The following is a 20,598-nucleotide window of genomic DNA, read 5'->3' as shown; positions in this document are numbered from 1 at the left end:
TATAAATCCGTCCGAACAGGTCTTGGAAGGCCCAACGGTACCGACCGGCCGCCGTGTCATCCTCACCTCACAGGCGTCACTGGATGCGGATATGGAGGGGCATGTGGTCAGCACACCGCTCTCGCGGCCGTATGTCAGTACACGAGACCGGGGCCGCCACTTATCAGTTAAGTAGCTCCTCAGTTTGCCCCACAAGGGGTGAGTGCACCCAGCTTGCCAACAGCGCTCGGCAGACCGGATGGTCACCAATCCACGTGCTAGCCCAGCCCGACAGCGCTTAACTTCGGTGGTCTGATGGGAACCGGTGTTACCACTGCAGCAAGGCCGTTGGCAGCCGTTACGAAATTTCATCAGTATCTGCCTGGCAGAAGAGTTTTCTCGTGACTGGCCATAAGCTGTTAACTGAACTTTTTCATCCAGCGACAGATGTGCCTGATCGAATAGCACAGAAGGCCTGACGTTGGTCATTACTTCTTTCGTGTTACCAATACGAAATTCTTTATTACCCTACAGCACAGCATGCAAACGCAGACACTCTCTCTCGTTTACGTACGGTCAATGATTCGGAATTCAACACATCACAAGCTACTTATCTTCATACTGATCAATCTAATTCGTAAGCTCACCAAACTTTTCCCGTAGACTGTTGGCGGATCCACAAGCAACTGAAAAGCTTCAGTCGCTACAGCTGCTTACCTACTACCTACTACATTCATACGGGCTGCACCCGATATCAGAGCTCAGTTTCAGATCCATTAATACGAAAATACCACGCACAGCAATATCAGGCTTTCTCTTCAGAATGGTGCGATTTTATTGCATATTCCTACTGAACAAACGAGAGTCCTGGTTTCCGCATCACTGCAGCAAAACGTTTTGTCACTTTTACGGAGAGAACTTTGGGGAACAGTTAAAACTGAGCAATTGGCGTGCCAGCATTGCAAGTTATTCGGTGCTGAAAAGCCAGTTCAACAGTTGACTGCCCACTGCAACGCATGCGCGGACAACCACGCAGCCCCACGCAAAGACGATTTCAATTTCCCCCGACCTAATTGTCGCATCCTTATTGATTTTTCTCGCCATTTCTGGAACACACTGTAGAGAATTATCGTCGATACATACAATAAATATCCATTTGTCAGTCCTATGAATTCGACAACCAGAACTAGCGAAATTAAAGCACACGCTTCTGTTTTTTGTTTAGAAGTAGGCCTCAAACAATTATTTCGAACAATGGCCTGCAGCTTTTCTCGTTGTAAATTCAATTATTTTGCCAACAAAATGGAATTCAAGGTATCCAGACGGCTCTGTTCTCCCCACAATCGAACGGTAAAGCCGAGCGTTTCGTTCGCACCTTCAAGATGTGATTCGCACTCGAGAGTAAATTTTTGTCAGCACATTTCGCAAGATGCCTCTTCCCAACACTTAGCCGGCATAACTGTTACATGGTCTTCGTCACTTTGCTGCATTTATTTGACCCTCGGCACTTTGCTTCAGACGCACACTTCGCAACGAGATTCCGCACGAATGACGACCTTCCTTTCTTTTAGCGTGTATGTAAGAAACCCCACATCTGGGAACTCGGAGATGTCTCTCAGTCGATCGGCCGGGCTCATTACACCATTGGCGGCAAAAGGGTTCTCATAGACGGCACCAAATCCAATTTTGTTTTCGTGATTACTGTGATACTGCCATAGATTTGCATTTTTCAGACACGTTGCCTGCATCCCACACCGTTACCCCTGAGCAGCCTTCACCAGCGCCCAACCTTCGGGCGCATGGTTCAGAAGATGGCTCTGCCACAGAAATCGACCCTTCCTCCTTACTTTGCAGTTTCTGCTGTCATCGGTGACTGGCATCGGGCCAGAATCCGTATTTAAGTGTACAGCATCAGCAGCGGCGCCATTGCTGCACCCACCTGAGCCACATGGAGTCCTACCTACAATTGTTTTGCGGATATTCACGGTAGTTCACGAAGCAAATGACAGGACACAGGTAGGTTGGTACTATCTGCCATCACGCCAAGTCAAACTCCATAAACTGCACCCCAGCACGGGCTTTCCCCACGTCGTCGCCTGCATCCACGTTATGCGATGACAGCGCGCCATTTTGGGAGGGGGGGGGGAGGAGGAGGAGGAATGCAGTATCGACGGTATCTATGGGGACCGCACATGGCGTGCCGCCCATATCTCAGCAGACGGCACAACTCGCAGACGGGCCGCCAGCTTGCGCTACTGCGAGTCACGCTAGGTACAGGGGTCGCCATATTCTTACCAGCGGCGCCGCCTTCTGTTCCGCTTGTTGCACGCGAATGTATCCGTCAGCCTGTCTCCTTAAGACGCCACGCACCGAGTTCTGTACTGATGCTAAACTGTGTTCACATCGACCCTGTGTCCAGAATCATGTTGTATAAATGGAGATGATGTCTTAACTACTGACGACGCCTTTGGCACAATTGTTTTATTTATCTCCATTGCAAGATGTAATTTTAGATATTTTACTTCTGATGAAGGTATATTTATATATACCGGAACCTTGGTCAAGAAGTTTAATAAATCTTTGATCCTGTAACTGTTCTGGCAGTCATCAATTACCGTGAAGAATTTCAACAGTTGCTGTTTCAGCCATGTTTAAAATCTTGGAAAGATGGTACATATGTTAGTCCAAATGGATGAAATGGCTCTGAGCACTATGGGACTTAACATCTGAGGTCATCAGTCCCCTAGAGCTCAGAAATAGTTAAACGTAACTAACCTAAGGACATCACACACATCCATGCCCGAGGCAGGATTCGAACCTGCGACCGTAGCGGTCGCGCGGTTCCAGACTGAAGCGCGTAGAACCACTCAGTCACGCCGGCCGGCATATGTTAGTCATTGCGATTTCTGGCATAAGAGATGCATACAGGCTGTATCATAATTAAAAGCAAAAACTGACACAGGTGAAAGAATCCAACGAAAGTAGCATAAACTTTCCCATAAATAGGGATCTGCGAACGAGACGTTTGCGAGACCATTGCAAATACCTGCTGACCGGTGTGGCCAAACGGTTCTAGGCGCTTCAGTCCGGAAACGCGCTGCTGCTACGGTAGCAGGTTCGAATCCTGTCTCGGGCATGGATGTGTGTGATGTCCTTATGTTAGTTAGGTTTAAGTAGTTCTAAGTTATAGCGGACTGAGGACCTCAGATATTAAGTCCCATAGTGCTCAGAGCCATTTGAACCATTTTTGCAAATACCTGGCTATGATCCCCCATTCACTTGAGTACGAAATATTGTCCTCGTTAGCACAAATTTAGACTTTTCGATTAAGACCTGACCCAACAGTGCTTACTTTAACAAGAAACTGAATATTACTTTATATGTTGCAATTTAATATACACTTGTACCTGTTAAAAGAGGTTTTCAGTGTGTCATCCTGGAATTTGCACCCATACTGTACTCATCATTCTAATGAGTTAAAAATTATTTTAAACACCCACACACCATCTCAAAAGTCTTCCAAGACTGTACAATTTGCTGCTCCACTGTATCAACGAAAGTGCTGCAGATTCCACCTTTGAGATGACCTCAGAGAGAAAAATCCATAGATTTGATGTTAGGCGATACTGGAGACCAAGGTACAGTCCTTGCTCGACCTATCCATCTCTTGGAGTATGTAAGGTAGCCCTTATTTGCAGATAAGAGCGCATTTCACTTTATTTCCAAAAAAAATGGTTCAAATGGGTCTGAGCACTATGGGACTCAACTGCTGAGGTCATTAGTCCCCTAGAACTTAGAACTAGTTAAACCTAACTAACCTAAGGACATCACAAACATCCATGCCCGAGGCAGGATTCGAACCTGCGACCGTAGCGGTCTTGCGGTTCCAGACTGCAGCGCCTTTAACCGCACGGCCACTTCGGCCGGCGACTTTATTTCCAGCTCTGCTATTTCACATACGTGAAGCAAATGTACCAGCGCTCCAGTACGTATGGAGTAGGAGCGAGCGGTAGGTTCCCACGCTGGCTAGCTGAAGCGGTTCGTCATTTGAAGCTTTCAGAGCCAGTGGGATGTGCCGACGCAGAAATCGCTCTGATGTCAGCAAGGAGATACGTAGGGAAAGTAAGTTTATTCTAGCGCGAATCAAGTAACTGTTATTAACAAATATTTGCTAGCAAAGTTTGCCTTTTGCCACTCAGACATTAGGAGGAGTCTATGGGTCATGAATAGTATCTTTCAGTAACTTTACAATGCCAGGAAACGTTGATATTAATAAATAAATGAATAACTTTGACACAACAGAAGATGTACGATCTTATACGATCTATACCGATTGTACGCTCAAGTTGCAGACTGTGCGCCACAGTCAACGTCGTCATACGACGTCTTTCGATCCAGTCATGTGGTAGAAGAAATGTTCAAATGTGTGTGAAATCTTATGGGACTTAACTGCTAAGCTCATCAGTCCCTAAGCTTACACACTACTTAACCTAAATTATCCTAACGACAAACACACACACCCATGCCCGAGGGAGGACTCGAACCTCCGCCAGGACCAGCCGCCACAGTCCATGACTCCATGTGGTAGACCGTGCTCTCGTACCGTTAATAGTTAGCTTATAATCAGTGTGAACAAGTTCATTTTACGGTGTTTCTTAAATAAATGCACTATAATGGCATCCCATGTAAACATTATTTGCACAAAAAACTTCTTTCCCTTCATTACGTAAAACATAGACACTAGTACTGCAATTTCAGAATCCGACTGCACTGCCACGGCCCTGCCAAGGGACATATAACTACGAGTGCATCTCTACTTAATAGGTAGGAAGAATTTCTACGGGCCGGCTCACTTCGACAGCTCAAGGACGGGCTGGTGTAAGTATCGCAAGACTCGAGTGGGAAAGGTTGGCGTCCCGTCATTGGCACTCAATGGAGCTTCTCTGAGAAAGAAAAGAATTTATCTGTGGAATAGATAAGCTTTGAATGAGGAAGATCGGTGGTTGTGGAGAGAACGGATGGACGCACGGAGATGGAAGGAACTGGGACTTGTGTGGAAAGCGGAGAGCCAATATAGTGCGTCGGTGTTTACTTGATCGGGGCTACACTGCACGGAGGAAGTAAGAGGCACGGTAACTCAAAGCAGACAGCGGTGCATGTAACGTGTCTTAACTGACCAGATACGAGAAGTGTTAATTGTAGGTTTGTAAAAAGTATTGTCATTCGCCAATATTATAGGCCTATCTTCTTGGTCGAACATTAACTTATTGTGCGTCGGTATCAAATTGCTCCTCCCTATGGTTAAAGCCTTGCCTTCTGCGAATTGTGCATCCTTCGACTTAGGGACTAAATGGTTGACTGAATGTATTGTTCTAAAGAGATTCATGAAGTGGGAGTTGTCACTTATTAAGGAGTGAGCTGATGCTCATTGGTGTCTGGTGTTTCATTAATCACGCTGGTAACTGCCTCTTCCACAGGCTGTGTTGTCAAATGGCAGCAGACGAGGCTATTTGCCTTCTAAAAATTATTGTTATTTCTAGTGTCTGATACTAAACTGTTTCAAGTGTAAAAGCTGACACTGTCTAGTATTTATGTTGACTGATATAAAAATAAAAAAATAATAAAAAAAAGTAGATGGATGGAAGCACATCGTAGGACAAGGCGTGGGATGAAGCAGCGGTCGTGACACAACCACACGTTACTACTCGTAATAGGGAACCAATGTTCCGTTTCTAATTGTTTCAAAACCAATGTTAGTGAACATTAAGATCATTCGGTTACCACTGAATCTTCTGTAAGTCCTAAACAATATTTGTATATGCACTTGCATATATACTTGTATATTCTCGTAAGTTTAAAGATTTAATAGTTGATTTGCGTAAGCCTATTCTGCCTCACGAGTAAGCAGGGAAAGGAGGCAGTTGATTTCTGGTTTAGGTAAGATTAAGGTAAATTAAATTTCTAAGGACGACCACTAACTAAAAGACGTGTATAATAGGTTCAAATTTTTAAGATGTTAACGTGTAAATTTTATTACCAGTATTGGTACAACTGTTATATGATTTTTTAAATACTGATTTCCTTTAGGAAATAATTTCAATGGAAATATTTACACTGTATGGGGTAACTGAATTGAATATTTTTGTTGGGTTACGAGTGACCAAGTTTGGTGTGACTTGGCAATTTTGAAATAAATGCTTATAAAGTGTTACAGTTGTCCCTAATCAGTCAATCGCTCCACCCTTTTCCATTTTGGCCCAGTTAGCTGGAACAGTGAGTAGTAAAATGTACAGGCGCTCGATCATAGATCTACCATATTCCCCAGTGATGGGTCACGAATGAAATCAGGCCCAATTAGATGGGAAATTAGAAAACGGCTCGTTTGAAAACCCATGTTTACTGGAATGTTATCGTTTCTATGATCGAACACTTTCGCTTGTGTCAGTTTTTGCTATTACTTATGATACATCCCGTAGATTCACGCATGGAACAATACATCAGGCGAGCAGCCACTGTGGACTGCAGCACAAATTAAAACCTATGCCACATCCAGAATGTGGACTAGAACCACCACGAACCATTTTCTGGAAATGGGGCTTCGAACTGGAGTATCACTGTCCAAGCTTCCTCTCACACCTCATTACCACGCAACCCCCCTCCAATGGATTATTGAACGACGTAACTGAGGGGTTGAGCAGTACAAAGATGTGTTTAGCGACTACAACAAACTCTGTCTTGGAACAATGACGATCGTTTGTGAGAGCGGCGTGCACCCAGAGAGTGGCAACTATTAGTGTGCTGATATACGCAGTTTGATGCACACAGGAGCAACTTCACTTGTGCGGAGCCACAGTGACCTCACAGTGGTGCTGTTCGTAAGATATAAAGGAAGAGTTGAAGGTACTTCAGCATCACCCAGACCATTTTTCTTCGTTCCTGCATCATCTCGAAGCTACAAAGGACACTGTCCATGCACGCGGATCTCACATTATCCAATGGCATCACCATGTTTCTCACCAGTTCCACTGGCTAGCATTATCACTAAACCCATCCCCTAATGAAAATGTACGGAAGGGGTTTGTCTACTCTGTTCTGCATTACTGGGAGCATCCCTTGTCCATTTCTTCCATGTGAAAATACTGTGAAAATTTCTATTAGAAAACGATATATGACAAGTATTACGACTGTCTGTATGCGGATTGCGGAGTTGCGTTGATGATCATGGAGTATATACAAGGTACTGAAACAGGTGCGTCGGGCAAATCGTACATATACCGGGTGATCAAAAAGTCAGTATAAATTTGAAAACTGAATAATTCACGCAATAGTGTAGATAGAGAGGTACAAATTGACACACATGCTTGGAATAACATGGGGTTTTATTAGAACCAAACAAATACAAAAGTTCAAAAAATGTGCGACAGATGGCGCTTCATCTGATCAGAATAGCAATAATCAGCATAACAAAGTAAGACAAAGCAAAGATGATGTTCTTTACAGGAAATGCTCAATATGTCCACCATCATTCCTCAACAATAGCTGTAGTCGAGGAATAATGTTGTGAACAGCACTGTAAAGCATGTCTGGAGTTACGGTGAGGCATTGGCGTCGGGTGTTGTCTTATAGCATCCCTAGAGACGTCGGTCGATCACGATACACTTGCGACTTCACGTAACCCCAAAGCCAATAATCGCACGGACTGAGGTCTGGGGACCTGGGAGGCCAAGACTGACGAAAGTGGCGGCTGAGCACACGATTATCACCAAACGACGCGCGCAAGAGATCTTTCACGCGTCTAGCAACATGGGGTGGTTCTAATAAAACCCCATGTCATTCCAAGCATGTGTGTCAATTTTTACCTCTCTATCTACATTATTCCGTGATTTATTCAGTTTTCAAATTTATACTGACTTTTTGATCATCTGGTACATTTGGTCGTATGGGTTTCATGATTCGAATGGTCTGGCTTGCACAGAATCGCAAACTGAAAAAGAGTGAAAAACATGAGATAGTTTGGAATGCAGACTTTTGGTTGAAAATAAAGGTCGCAATCGACAACATCCAGTTTCTCCTGAAGAACAGTTTGATACCCCTCACAAAACGTTTATTAACGAAGCTGTGTAAAACTGCGCTTTGTCTGCAAGTTGTAGGTACTGTTATTCTGTACTAGGCACCACAACATGAGCTGGGCCTATTACCAAATACTAGCTGCAATTTCATATGTGTGTCTGGATACTTTGGATCATACCGTGCGTTATGCTTCAAAGTAACACACCAGACTTTCTTTTCAGACTGTTCCCTTCGCATAAAAAGCAGTTACGAAACAACATTCGATGAAATGATGTTATCAAGAGTGGAATGGTAGCTTCTAAATCTACTCTGAAAAGAACTAAGTAACTTCATCGATGCCGGCCGCGGTGGTCTAGCGGTTCTAGCGCGCAGTCCGGAACCGCGCGACTGCTACGGTCGCAGGTTCGAATCCTGCCTCGGGCATGGATGTGTGTGATGTCCTTAGGTTAGTTAGGTTTAAGTATTTCTAAGTTCTAGGGGACTGATGACCACAGATGTTAAGTCCCATAGTGTTCAGAGCCATTTTTTGAACTTCATCGATGCAAAAAAACAAGGTAAGTCAGTGTTCTGACAATTTTTTCTAAGATCCGCAGTCAGACGACAGTGTTATTGCAACTACTGGAGGTATCGGTACGATCGTTCCATGACTTTAGCACAGGCTTAAAGACTACACCTAGATCAGAATAACAAAGAAAGTTACTGCCGAGTACAGCTGAGGACTGAAAGGACCAATATAGGTTCTCAATTACCTGCTAGCGCATTACGGCTGCGGTAGCCACAGCTGCGTCGTTAGTTACCGCATACGTTCACACACCGCCCATTAACGCGTTGCACTGAATACGCTTTTCAGTGTCGTAAATGCTTTATCAGTTTTTTGCACACATTTGCCGCTAGCTCCGGAAATTTTACTACGTGAAATAAACATGTTACACAGAGAAATCAAATACACGCCAACGTGAATCACAACAGTTACCTTACAGGCTGCAGTTGTCATCTGCAAGTGTTTTTCGTAACCGGAATCTGAAGCAGCTGAGTGGTTGTTGCTATGGTAAATAAGTATATATTTATCGTTCTGTTATTCTGATACAGGTGTAGAGCGCTTCAGAAGCGGGAAAATTGTCCAGCTAGTGAGATTTCATTAAAAACACAAAGTAAGATTATTTTACTCAATTTAAAGGTACATAAAAATTGCGGCCAGATGAAGTAACTTCCAGAGGTAGTATCCCCAGTGTCCTGAAGAAGGAGGTGGCACCAGTATGACCCAACGCTGACGCTCCATATTTATCTTCCATCGTTCCATATTGTCGGAAACACAGATACTCGTTATCATTAGATTTAAGATTAGCATTTTTCCCCATCTGGGTGATGTGCCTACACATCGACTGAAGAGATTTTTACCTGCGATCTTTAGAGCGTGCAATAAAGATTTCTAAACGAACTTTGCTTACGATATGTTTTATTGCCTTGAGGAACTCTTTGCATAAAGTCCCGAGGGTCTAGATGATTTAAGACAGTGCCTTGACTCTAAGGTGTAAGTTTCTCTTGCGGAATGTTGCACTGGAACGGTCAACAGGACGCCTTTCACACCGATACCAGGGAGTTGAAATGGTTTCTCTGGGGCAGGATGCATTACTTTGTGGCATGATCAACACAGACTTTGATACTGGCACTAACGAATATAACCATTTCGCTGTATGTCGTCTAATATGGCATCTTCCTCATCTGTTTCGGCGCTTTAATTTTAAGAACCACTCTGTCTAGTTAAAAAAAAAAAAATATAAAAACGGCAGTCTAAACAAAGTTCATAGGCGGTAGAGTGTCACAGAATGACCTAACATCAATGGTGAAATATACGTAAGTTAATCTAGAAATCAAGGGACACCCATTTTAATTGCTGAAGACACAGTTACCTTATCACTGAAGCATTTGAAAAAACTCTTTATAGCATCTCATGTATTTGAAAGTGCAGTGTGATTATAATTAAACTTTCGGTGCTTGAGAGGGCACCCATGAAAAACGAGTGATCGTAGAACAATGAAACGTTGTGGAAACGCTTGTAAGGACACGCGGAAGGGAAATAACGAATAAACCATTGAAAGAAATGCATTTAAATTTCCACATATTTCCAAATGAGAGGGTGATATTAACTGCATCCTATGTTTGCGTTCCAGGTTACAAATTCTGAATAATGTGACGATCACCTGCATCCACGACAGCCTTGGACCGCACTACAGATACCATTTCATAATTGTTCGCAGCACTTTTCGAACGGTGTACCATCAAATGTTCAGCTGTCGTGACACAGCTCGTACACTGCTTGAAGATCGCTCATTGCGTCCAGCATTCTCAGCCATGGCAACAGTAACTTCTTCAACAATTTGTTGCGCAAGTGGCAGTCAGCCTCTCCCACTAGCAATTCCCAAATCTCCATTTAATTGGAACTTCCGCATCATGTTCTTCAATCTCAGTGCAGAAAGAAGACCTCTCTGTATTCCCCCGACGCGTCGGTACTCGAGGAGAGCAATTGCTGTTGTTTTCATAAAACAGCTTTACAAGTAAAGCCCTGCTGACCTTGCCCAGACCCGTACTGACTGTCTGCATCTGTAATGCTCAGTCACCATACCAGTACCGGCGCCTAAAGGCAAAACATGACACCAACGCCACTAACAACGCAAATCCTGCAGTGCACCGTCTGAGCATGGTTCCTATAAAGTTGAGTACCCACACGTAAATGGTTTCGTGTCTACTCTGGCTCATGTACCGAAAGTTTAACTCTAACCACCCAGTGTATTAGTAAGATAAAATGTTTGAGAGACTTCCTGGGTTGAATTCTCGACAATTTAAATACCTATCTTCTCAGTTGATGACACATCAAGATCATCATTCAACTACATTCTTCTGAGTACATAATGTTACTGCATTCGTTTGTAGATCTAATGATTGTGTGAGAGGTGGAGTAAAATTAATTAATGATTACTGCTGACACATCAAACTTCAGCTAACAAGACGGGTCTCAGTAGCGTCTAGGTATAACTGCAAGGAGCTCCATTTCCTTCGCATACTCATGGACCCACTTATGCTCCACGGTATAAAGGGAATCATACAGTAGCTCATGTTTAGGTCTCCATTTTTTGTGTGCGAAACTTAAGTGTAATTCTTTGAGCATGAGTCCACAATTGCTAAGAATATTTTTAATGACCCCAGGCGTGGGTACCTTGTACCACTACTAGTCATTTACTTTCCAGTCCAATCGCAAATAGAGCGAAGGAGAAACGATTATCTATATGCCTCCGTAAGAGCCCCAATTTGTCTGGCCTTACCTTTGTGGTCCTTATGCAAACGTTGGCACCAGTGAAATCATTCTGCAGCCGGCGTCAAATGCCGGTATTCTAAATGTTTTCAACAGTGTTCCTTGAAAAGAACGTCGCCTTCCTTTCGGGAAGTCCCATTTGAGTTCCCGAAGTATCTCCACAATGCTTGCGTTCTAGTCGAAGCTACCGGTAACAATGCTGGTAGCCCCTCTGAACTGCTTCGATGTGTTCATTTAATCTTATGAGGTGGGGGTCCCAAACACCCGAGAAATGAGCAAAAATAGGTCACATGAGTGTTCTATACTCTGTTTCCTTTACAAATTAACCACACTTTCCTAAAGTCCTCTCAATAAACCGAAGCCGACAATTCGCCTTCCCTACTATAATATTTACATGATCGTTCCACTTTATATCTCTTTGCAGCGTTACGCCCAGATATTCCTTCGACGTGGCTGTGTCAAGCACCGTATTCTAATGCTGTATTCGAACATGACGGCAGTGTTTATTTCCTAGTCATCTGAATTAACTTACATTTTTCTACATTTAAGGCTGGCTGTCATTTATCGCACCAACCAGGTGCAGGGTTCGATTACTTAAAAATTCTTCGAACCACTCACATTTCTGAAGAAGTATTCTGTATGATCGTAACTTCGTTAACAGTCTGCAATGGAGCACCATGTCAAACGCTTCTTATTACTGTAGAAAATAGGTAGCTGTGTTCACCCAAATACAACTACTCCTTTCACTAGGACGTTGTTAGAGCACACTTTGTTGCATATTGTACACGAGTCGGTGTCGGGTGTTGAAACCTGTACGGTGCATTTGTCTTCGTACAGTCCGCCCCCGTTAGCTGAGTGGTTGCCGGCACGGTAGCTCAGCGTGTTCGGTCAGAGGCTTTATCTACCCTCTGTAATAAAAAAACTGAGTGAACTGATCAACGAACAACCTGAACGAGTGTCATCGGACGTCCGCCACGAACAAATTCAACGAACAATATAGAACAAAATGAGATTAAAAAAAAAAAAAAAACTGGTCAGCGCGGCGGAATGCTAAGCCAAGGGGCCCGGGTTCGATTCCTGGTTGGGGCAGGAGATTTCCTCCGCTCAGGGAGTGGTTCTTGTTTTGTCCTCATCATCATTTCATCCCCATCTCCGACGCGCAAGTCGCCCAATGTGGCGTCAAATGCGATAAGTACTTCCCTCGGCGGCCGAACTTCCCCGAATGGGAGACTCCCGGCCCACAATGCCGTACTCTCGTTCATTCATGTCTTCGTACAGTCTGTTCGTCAAACAATTGTGGTATCTGTGCTGAGGTTTACGTGTGTTCAAACACTGTCTGTGCGATGTAATAGCTCCGCCGTACACACTGCTAACCTCGGAAATCCGAATTGTTGTGTTACCTCCAATACGCTACGACCCATACGTCTTCTATCGATTATCATCCCACATTCAGAGTCAATTAACTCGTGTTCTTATGTTCATTAAACACCTTTCTGTAACAGTCTGCACAAATATCGTCTCTATAATCGCGTCAAACGATCATCTAGTCGCAATATTCTGGCGTCGCACATTCCCTGTAACTTTTGCCCACCAAGTTTATTGTAACCCTGAAGTTATCAGTGATCGCTGCTTTTGTTCACTCCCACATGAATAAAAATTGTACTCTGCCTTAACATTGTGACTTGAAAGCGTCTGTAGCATGGTGAGCCTTTCGCTATACACAACTCGACATACCAGATACCTTTGGAGTATACCGAATAATAGAAAATATCCGGATAAGATGTACGTGAAGTCCTCCACGAGCAACAACAGCAAGAGATAGTCACGATGTCACTCCATTGTTCCATGTCGGAAAAAACGACGGAATAGAGCAGAACTCTAGCGGCTCTCGAAAACACAGAAGCCTGTGGCCTTCCACGTTAAGGTAGTATCTCTGCATGAATGTTACCAAAATACCGTTGCCTCCAAAACATTAGGCAAAGGAAAATCAAAAACTCGCAACCCGGAGAGAGCCATGTTTTCCTGTCTTTGAGTCTAACAACGGAAGGTTTCACATCCGGAGAGAGCGTGGAATGCAGAAAAATACACTATTTGGACCTGAAACGTCCCATTTCTGTGATGACGGATCCGTGGTGCGAACAGGAGCCAGTAGTTGTTAGTTGTTTGATGTTCTGACCTCCGCTCTTCCAAGGGATTCTTTGATATCTAGAGCAGACAAGTCTTGTGTATGCACGTAAGCTGTTACATCTGACATCATACAAAGTGTCTGAAAAACACACATATAATTGAATCTGATGATTACAACAACCGAAACTTGTAATTAATGAAATTAAAACTACAACTTTGACGGAAATTTGTATTAAAAATATTAAGCGAGAATGCTGGCATAACAGTCGTCGTTTCACTGTAGATAGTGTCTGATCTTAGCTAGCTTTCGAGTTCTTACTGTCTATGGTGTTCAACTACGAAATTGTGCGGCATAAGCAGAAACAGCTCATTTATGAGCACAATGCCCCAAGTTGAATTCCACATGAAGAGAACTGCAGTCCCTGAAGGCAATACAATCCGTCAGTCAACAACACTGCGTGGTGTATTTAACCAATACTGCCGGCCTAGGTCAAAGTGAATGTCTCATCGGACGATATGCTCTCCCCTGCGAACCCACAGCAAACGCTCCAAAGGACACAGGCATAGCTAGCAACCCAGTCCCCCTCCCGGGAGGATGCTGGGTCGTGAGTCACCCGCTCACATTTCAAAATGTCAGTCTGCACAACTCTCGAAACCCAAAGGACGCTGCCGCAGGTGGCAGACAGAGGAATGCTAGGCAGCGGCAAATGCGGCTGGAGGGTAGGAGGGCAATAAAATACCTCCTGAGGATCACAAAGGCCGGAGAGAAGCATTCGATACAAAACCCACTCCAAATGGTTCAAATGGCTCTGAGCGCTATGGGACTTAACATCTGAGGTCATCAGTCCCCTAGAACTTAGAACTACTTAAACCTAACTAATCCAAGGACATCACACACATCCATGCCCGAGGCAGAATTCGAACCTGCGACTGAAGCGCCTAGAACCGCTCGGCCATAACGGCCGGCAAACCCACTACCAGGGATCCTCCGACATACTGGAAGTAGAGGTTCAGAATTGAGATGAGCATACAGGTCGGAGCGACTATTATAGATGGCGGCGGAAGAGCTCACTAGAGGTCAAGGCCGGCGGAAGAGCTCACAAGACGTCAACAGAGCTCCCAATGTCCTAGGAAGATTAGAATCTTGGTGTCAGCTGGCAATCAACCGTAAAACATTTAAACCAAAAACTGATACTACTCACGAGGCACAGAAAAATGAAATAGAAGTATAGTGCTACTGTGCCGCCGTTCAAGCAACGAAACACCTTGCACTTCCTCATCGAGTGATGAAAAGACTAGGGCGTTCCCCTCAAGCGACGGAACATCTAAACAGTAGTATATTGTGCGAATATCACAAGTCTGCATTGCCACTTGCAACATTAGCAGTGTGACAGGATGCACTGCCGAACTAAGAGCTATATTAAAAAGACGTTACATCAGCAAGTTCAAATGGTTCAAATGGCTCTAACCACTATGGGACTTAACATCTACCGGCCGGTGTGACCGAGCGGTTCTAGGCGCTTCAGTCTGGAACCGCGCGACCGCTACGGTCGCAGGTTCGATTCCTGCCTTGGGCATGGATGCGTGTGATGTCCTTAGGTTGCTTCAGTTTAAGTAGTTCTAAGTTCTACGGGACTGATGACCTCAGATGTTTTGTCCCATAGTGCTCAGAGCCATTTGAACCATTTGAACTTAACATATGAGGTCATCAGTCCTCTAGACGTAGAACTACTTAAACCTGACTAATCTAAGGGCATCACACACATTCATGCCCGAGGCAGGATTCAAACCTGCGACTGAAGCAGCATCGCGGTTCCGGACTGAAGCGCCTAGAACCGCTCAGCCACAGCGGCCGGCTATCAGCAAGTGTTGTGTTCAGAAAACAAAATGGAAGCGTGCAGAATAAACATAATCAGGAAGGAGATAAAACTTATATATAGGGTGCAACGTGTGTAAGTAAAGATATTTTTATATGTGGTACCTTAACATGTGCACACATCAGTGTGATGGGCGTTTTTCCTCTGAGTCAGTCTTCCCACAAACACGTCACAAACTTTACAACCTGATATTTTCTGCACGGTCGTAACTGCACCACTAAGTGGACTACGCCTGTCAGTATAGACTAAACGTTTTGTGTCCACGTATCCTCTCTTCAACACTTGACACGCAGTCCCAGAGAAAATAAGATTTAATGGCTTGCTCTTGCCATTTGCCACATGTACTTAAAGGTACTAACCAACCTAAAAACATGAAAATGACATAAATACTGATGTTGTTCAGTACGCTGTCTTCATTCACTAATAGAGATATCTGCACTTAAACGTGTTATACACTGTATAATAGGACAGAGAAAACCAGCAACGGAGTTGAGATAATACAAATATTAAAGGAATAAATGAGCCAAAACGTAGTCGAAATAAATACAACGAGTGATCGTATCACCTCCGTAAAGCTAGCTATGGAGAAACAGCCTTGCTGTATCACCTTTAGTGTTTATGTTCTGCAATGGAAAGTCCCAAAAACTAGAATTCCAGGGAGAACTGCATACACAGCGAATTAGAGTACCAACATCAGAGCGAAAGCTGTTGTGTGGGGATTTTAATGGACACGTGAGGCAGATAGAGCTGGTTTTGAGGGATATCGTAGTGGTTTTTATTTTCGAAAGAGAAATAACGAGAGAGACGTGTTGCTGGAACTGGCAGTGCCTCAAAGCCTCGAAGTGGTGAACACATTTTTCAGAAGAAAGAAGAAATGTAATCAGTTTCAAAAGTGGACTATCCAAAACACAGATAGATATCGTTTTTATAGACAAACAGAACCTCAAATATACAGGGTGAATCACCTTAAACTTGCGCTGCAAACATTGGGCAAGTGGAAAGTACAGTTGATGTGCCGTTTTCACAGAATGGACTGGTAGTCACGGGTTAGGTTTGCTAGCCAATCAACAGATTTTAATGATACTTAAAAAGTGTATTTTTTGTGCAAAGATGCACTTTTTTAGATGGAACAATGCCTATTGGCATTAACAAACACAAAGTAGGATAAATTAGAACGTCAGTGGTTTTTGTTGTAGGATTCTAGTGCGAGTTGTTTACGAGATACCGTATTATTAAAAGTTCCCACACCGACACTTGTACAATACCTGTGGTAGCACACACTTAAGGACAACACAAATGCATACTCTAGTTAGTTGGATTCTGACCAGTAACGAGACAACTGACCATCACAGGTTGTGTTCAAAATGACCACCAACAGGAGCAATACATGCTTCCAGTCTGGACCGGAACGACTTGCTGCACACATGCTAGCATTTCAGCTGTCAGAGCAGGCTGCAGTAATACGTAGTTGCATATCATCGAGTGCAGTTGGTATGTACTTGTAGACAGCGTCTTTCAGCTCTCCTCACAAAATAAGGGTACAGGCGTCAAATCCGGTGAAAGGGCCGGCCAAGGTACAGGTCTCCTGCGACCACTCGAACGATTTGGATACAATTCGTGAAGACGTGCTGTAGTACTTAGTGCACTATGGGTTGGTCAGGCATCATGTTGGTACCACAGGTTCCTCTTAGCCTGCAGAGGAATACCTTCTAGTATCCATGGAGGATGGTCTGGTAGGGGGCTGCGATACTTGCACGCGTTCAGTGTTCCGTCTATGAAAAACGGGCCTATGAGCTCATGGATCACTACCCACACCACACGTGTAAACTCCATGGACACTGACGTTCCACCTGAAGAAGCCAATGGAGACTGTCAACAGACCAGTAGTGCACGTTTCGCTAGTTTCCCTGGCTATGATTTGTAAATGTGGCTTCATCACTAAACAAGATATATGATATCTTTCGAGTATCCTGTAGTAATGCCCATGTACAGAAGTTAACACAATTCTCATAATCATTACCATGTAGTTCTTGATGGAGAGAGATGTGACAGGGATGGAACCTGTGTCGACGGAGAATGCATAGGACTCGTGCCACTTCCTCTTGCAATTGCGCAGGAGCTAACGTGCCGATCAACTGCAACATCAGCAAGAAGATTAATTTCTCCCTTTCACGTATGTGTTTGAAGAGGTTGATAAATAACTGTCGAGATGGTTGACGTCTATTGGTATGTCTTGCGGCATACACTGTACAAGAACGAACAGCACTCTCCCTACACTCTCCACGCATAATGTACATGCTGGCCTTTTCTGTACTGTTAAATCCCGTTGTCCACTTGTGAACTACTGCTAGGTTTGTCACACACTAACTGACTAGCAAGTCGCAATGCACTCAAGGTACTACACACAAGGACACTCCAAGCAAACGTAACAACATCGTAACTAGCAACTAAGCAGGTTGAATGGCACACACAAGCGACGGTGTGAAAAGTTTTCAAAATATGATATAACGTAAACAACTCACACTAGTACATTACAACAAACACCACTGGCATTCTAATTTACCCTACTTATAGCTTGTTAATGTCAATACGCATTGTTACATTTAAAGAAGTGGATATTTGCACAAAAAATACACTTTCTAAGTATTGCCGCGCGGGGTAGCCGAGCGGCCTAGGGCATCTTGTCACAGTCCGCGCGGCTTCCCCCGTCGGAGGTTCGAGTCCTCCCTCGGGCATGGGTGTGTGTGTTGTCCTTAGTGTAAATTAGTTTAAGTTAAATTAAGTAGTCCGTAAGCTTAGGGACCGATGACCTCAGCAGTTCGGTCCCAAAAGACCTCATAAAAATTTCCAAAATTTCTAAGTATTATTACAATCTGTTGATGGACTAAAAATACACTGAAGCGCCAAAGAAACTGGTATAGGAATGCGTATTCAAATACAGAGATATGTAAACAGGCAGAATACGGTAAAGCGGGCGGCACGGCTATATAAGACGACAAGTGTCTGGCGCAGTTGTTAGATCGGTTAATGCTGCTACAATGGCAGGTTATCAAGATTTCAGTGAGTTTGAACGCGGTGTTATAGTCGGCGCACGAGCGATGGGATACAGCATCTCCGACGTAGCGATCAAGTGGGGATTTCCCCGAATGACCATTTCACGTGTGTGCCGTGAATATCAGGAATCCGGTAAAATATCGAATCTCCGACTTCGCTGCGGCTGGAAAAATATCCAGCAAGAACGGGACCAACGACGACTCTAGAGAATCGTTCAACGTGACAGAAGTGCTACCCTTCCGCAAATTGCTGCAGATTTCAGTGCTGGGCTATCAACAAGTGTCAGAGCGCAAACCATTCAACGAAACATCATTGATACGGGCTTTCGGAGCCGAAGGCCCTTTCGTGTACCCCTGATAACTGCACGACAAAAAGCTTTACGCCTCGACAGGTCCCGGCAATACCGACACTGGACTGCTGATGACTGGAAACATGTTGCCTGGTCGGACAAATCTAATTTCAAATTTTATCGAGCGGATGAACGTGTACGGATATGGAGCAACCTCATGAATCCATGGACCCTGCATGTCAGCAGGGGACTGTTCATGCTAGTGAAAGCTCTGTAATGGTGTGGGGGGTTTGCAGCTGGAGTGATATAGAACCCCTGATACGTCTAGATACGACTCTGAGAGGTGATACGTACGTAAGCATCCTGTCTGATCACCTGCATCCATTCATGCCCATTGTGCATTCCGACGGACTTGGGCGATTCCAGCAGGACAATGCGACACCCCACACGTCCAGAACTGCTACAGAGTTGCTCCAGAAACACTCTTCTGAGTTTAAACACTTCCGCTGGCCACCAAACTCCCCAGACATGAACATTATTGAGCATATCTGGGATGCCTTGCAACATGCTGTTCAGAAGACATCACCACCCCCTCGTACTCTTACGGATTTATGTACAGCCCAGCAGGATTCATGGTGTTAATTCCGTCCAGCACTACTTCAGACATTAGTCGAGTCCATCCCACGTCGTGTTACGGCACTTCTGTTTGCTCGCGAGGGCCCTACACAATATTTGACAGGTGTACCAGTTCCTTTGGCTCTTCAGTGTACAATCCCGTGACCACCAATCTATTCCCTGAAAACCGCCCATCAATAGCAATTTCCATTTCCACAATATTTGCAGCGCAAGTTTTAGGTGATTCACCCAGTATTAAAGACAGCAAAGTAATTCCAGGAGAATCATTACCTTCACAACGCAAGTTACTCTTGACATAAATTAATTTCAGAGAGCGAATTAGGAGGAAATAAAATATACAGTAAGAAAATGGTTCAAATGGCTCTGAGCACTATGGGACTCAACTGCTGAGGTCATTAGTCCCCTAGAACTTAGAACTAGTTAAACCTAACTAACCTAAAGACATCACAAACATCCATGCCCGAGGCAGGATTCGAACCTGCGACCGTAGCGGTCTTGCGGTTCCAGACTGCAGCGCCTTTAACCGCACGGCCACTTCGGCCGGCCGTACAGTAAGATAAAATGGCATGAATCACGCACTGAAAAAGGAATTAGTTTAAAAATGAAATTAGCAACTGCCTTGCCAAATATTCCCCTCAGGACTACTCTCCAGTAAAAGACCCCTTCACAAAAATAAGTATTTCATATGATGGTACAGGCACAACAAAGACGCCATATCTGAAAAGAAACAGTTATTCAAATTGTGGCAAGAAGCTCACTCAGGTACGAAGAAAGATATCGAGAAAGGAGAAGCTGAACTCGATCTGCATAAACGGAATGGATAAGGAGGGAACACTGAAATCTACAGAACGGTGAAACACGGACATAAGGACGTTCAAACTACAAATTAAATCAAAGATGGCAAAGGCACACATCTGGCAGCTAATAAGGAAATATGTGAAAGATGGTATGAATAATGAAATCTTCTAAGGAATGAAGAATTTTCACGACAGCTAGAGATATATGAGCCCTGTAACGGAAATCATCACAGTAGAGGTCAGACAAGCACTATCGGAAATAAAAATTACCACAACGTGTGGACCAGACCAAATACCAGCCGAAGCGTGGAATCTACTGCAAGCTGTTTAACTAACATCCTGAAAAGCGAGAACCGGCTGAAAGCCTGGAGAATCAGTACAACAATGTCTTTCTACAATCACAAAAGAGACACATAACAGCAAATAAATGTGCCACTGTAGACATAACAGCAAAAAATA

At 44.1% G+C, this 20,598-nt stretch overlaps 1 pseudogene; it reads right to left on the bottom strand.

Moving 5' to 3' along the window:
• Positions 1–214: 214 nt before the first annotated feature.
• LOC124557600 lies at positions 215–332 on the bottom strand (annotated as a pseudogene).
• Between the last annotated feature and the right edge of the window lie 20,266 nt (positions 333–20,598).

The sequence above is a fragment of the Schistocerca americana genome, chromosome X, assembly GCF_021461395.2.
Source record: "Schistocerca americana isolate TAMUIC-IGC-003095 chromosome X, iqSchAmer2.1, whole genome shotgun sequence".
Lineage (NCBI taxonomy): Eukaryota > Metazoa > Arthropoda > Insecta > Orthoptera > Acrididae > Schistocerca > Schistocerca americana.
The sequence above is the reverse complement of the archived record's forward strand: the minus strand, read 5'-3'. Positions and strand labels throughout refer to the sequence as shown.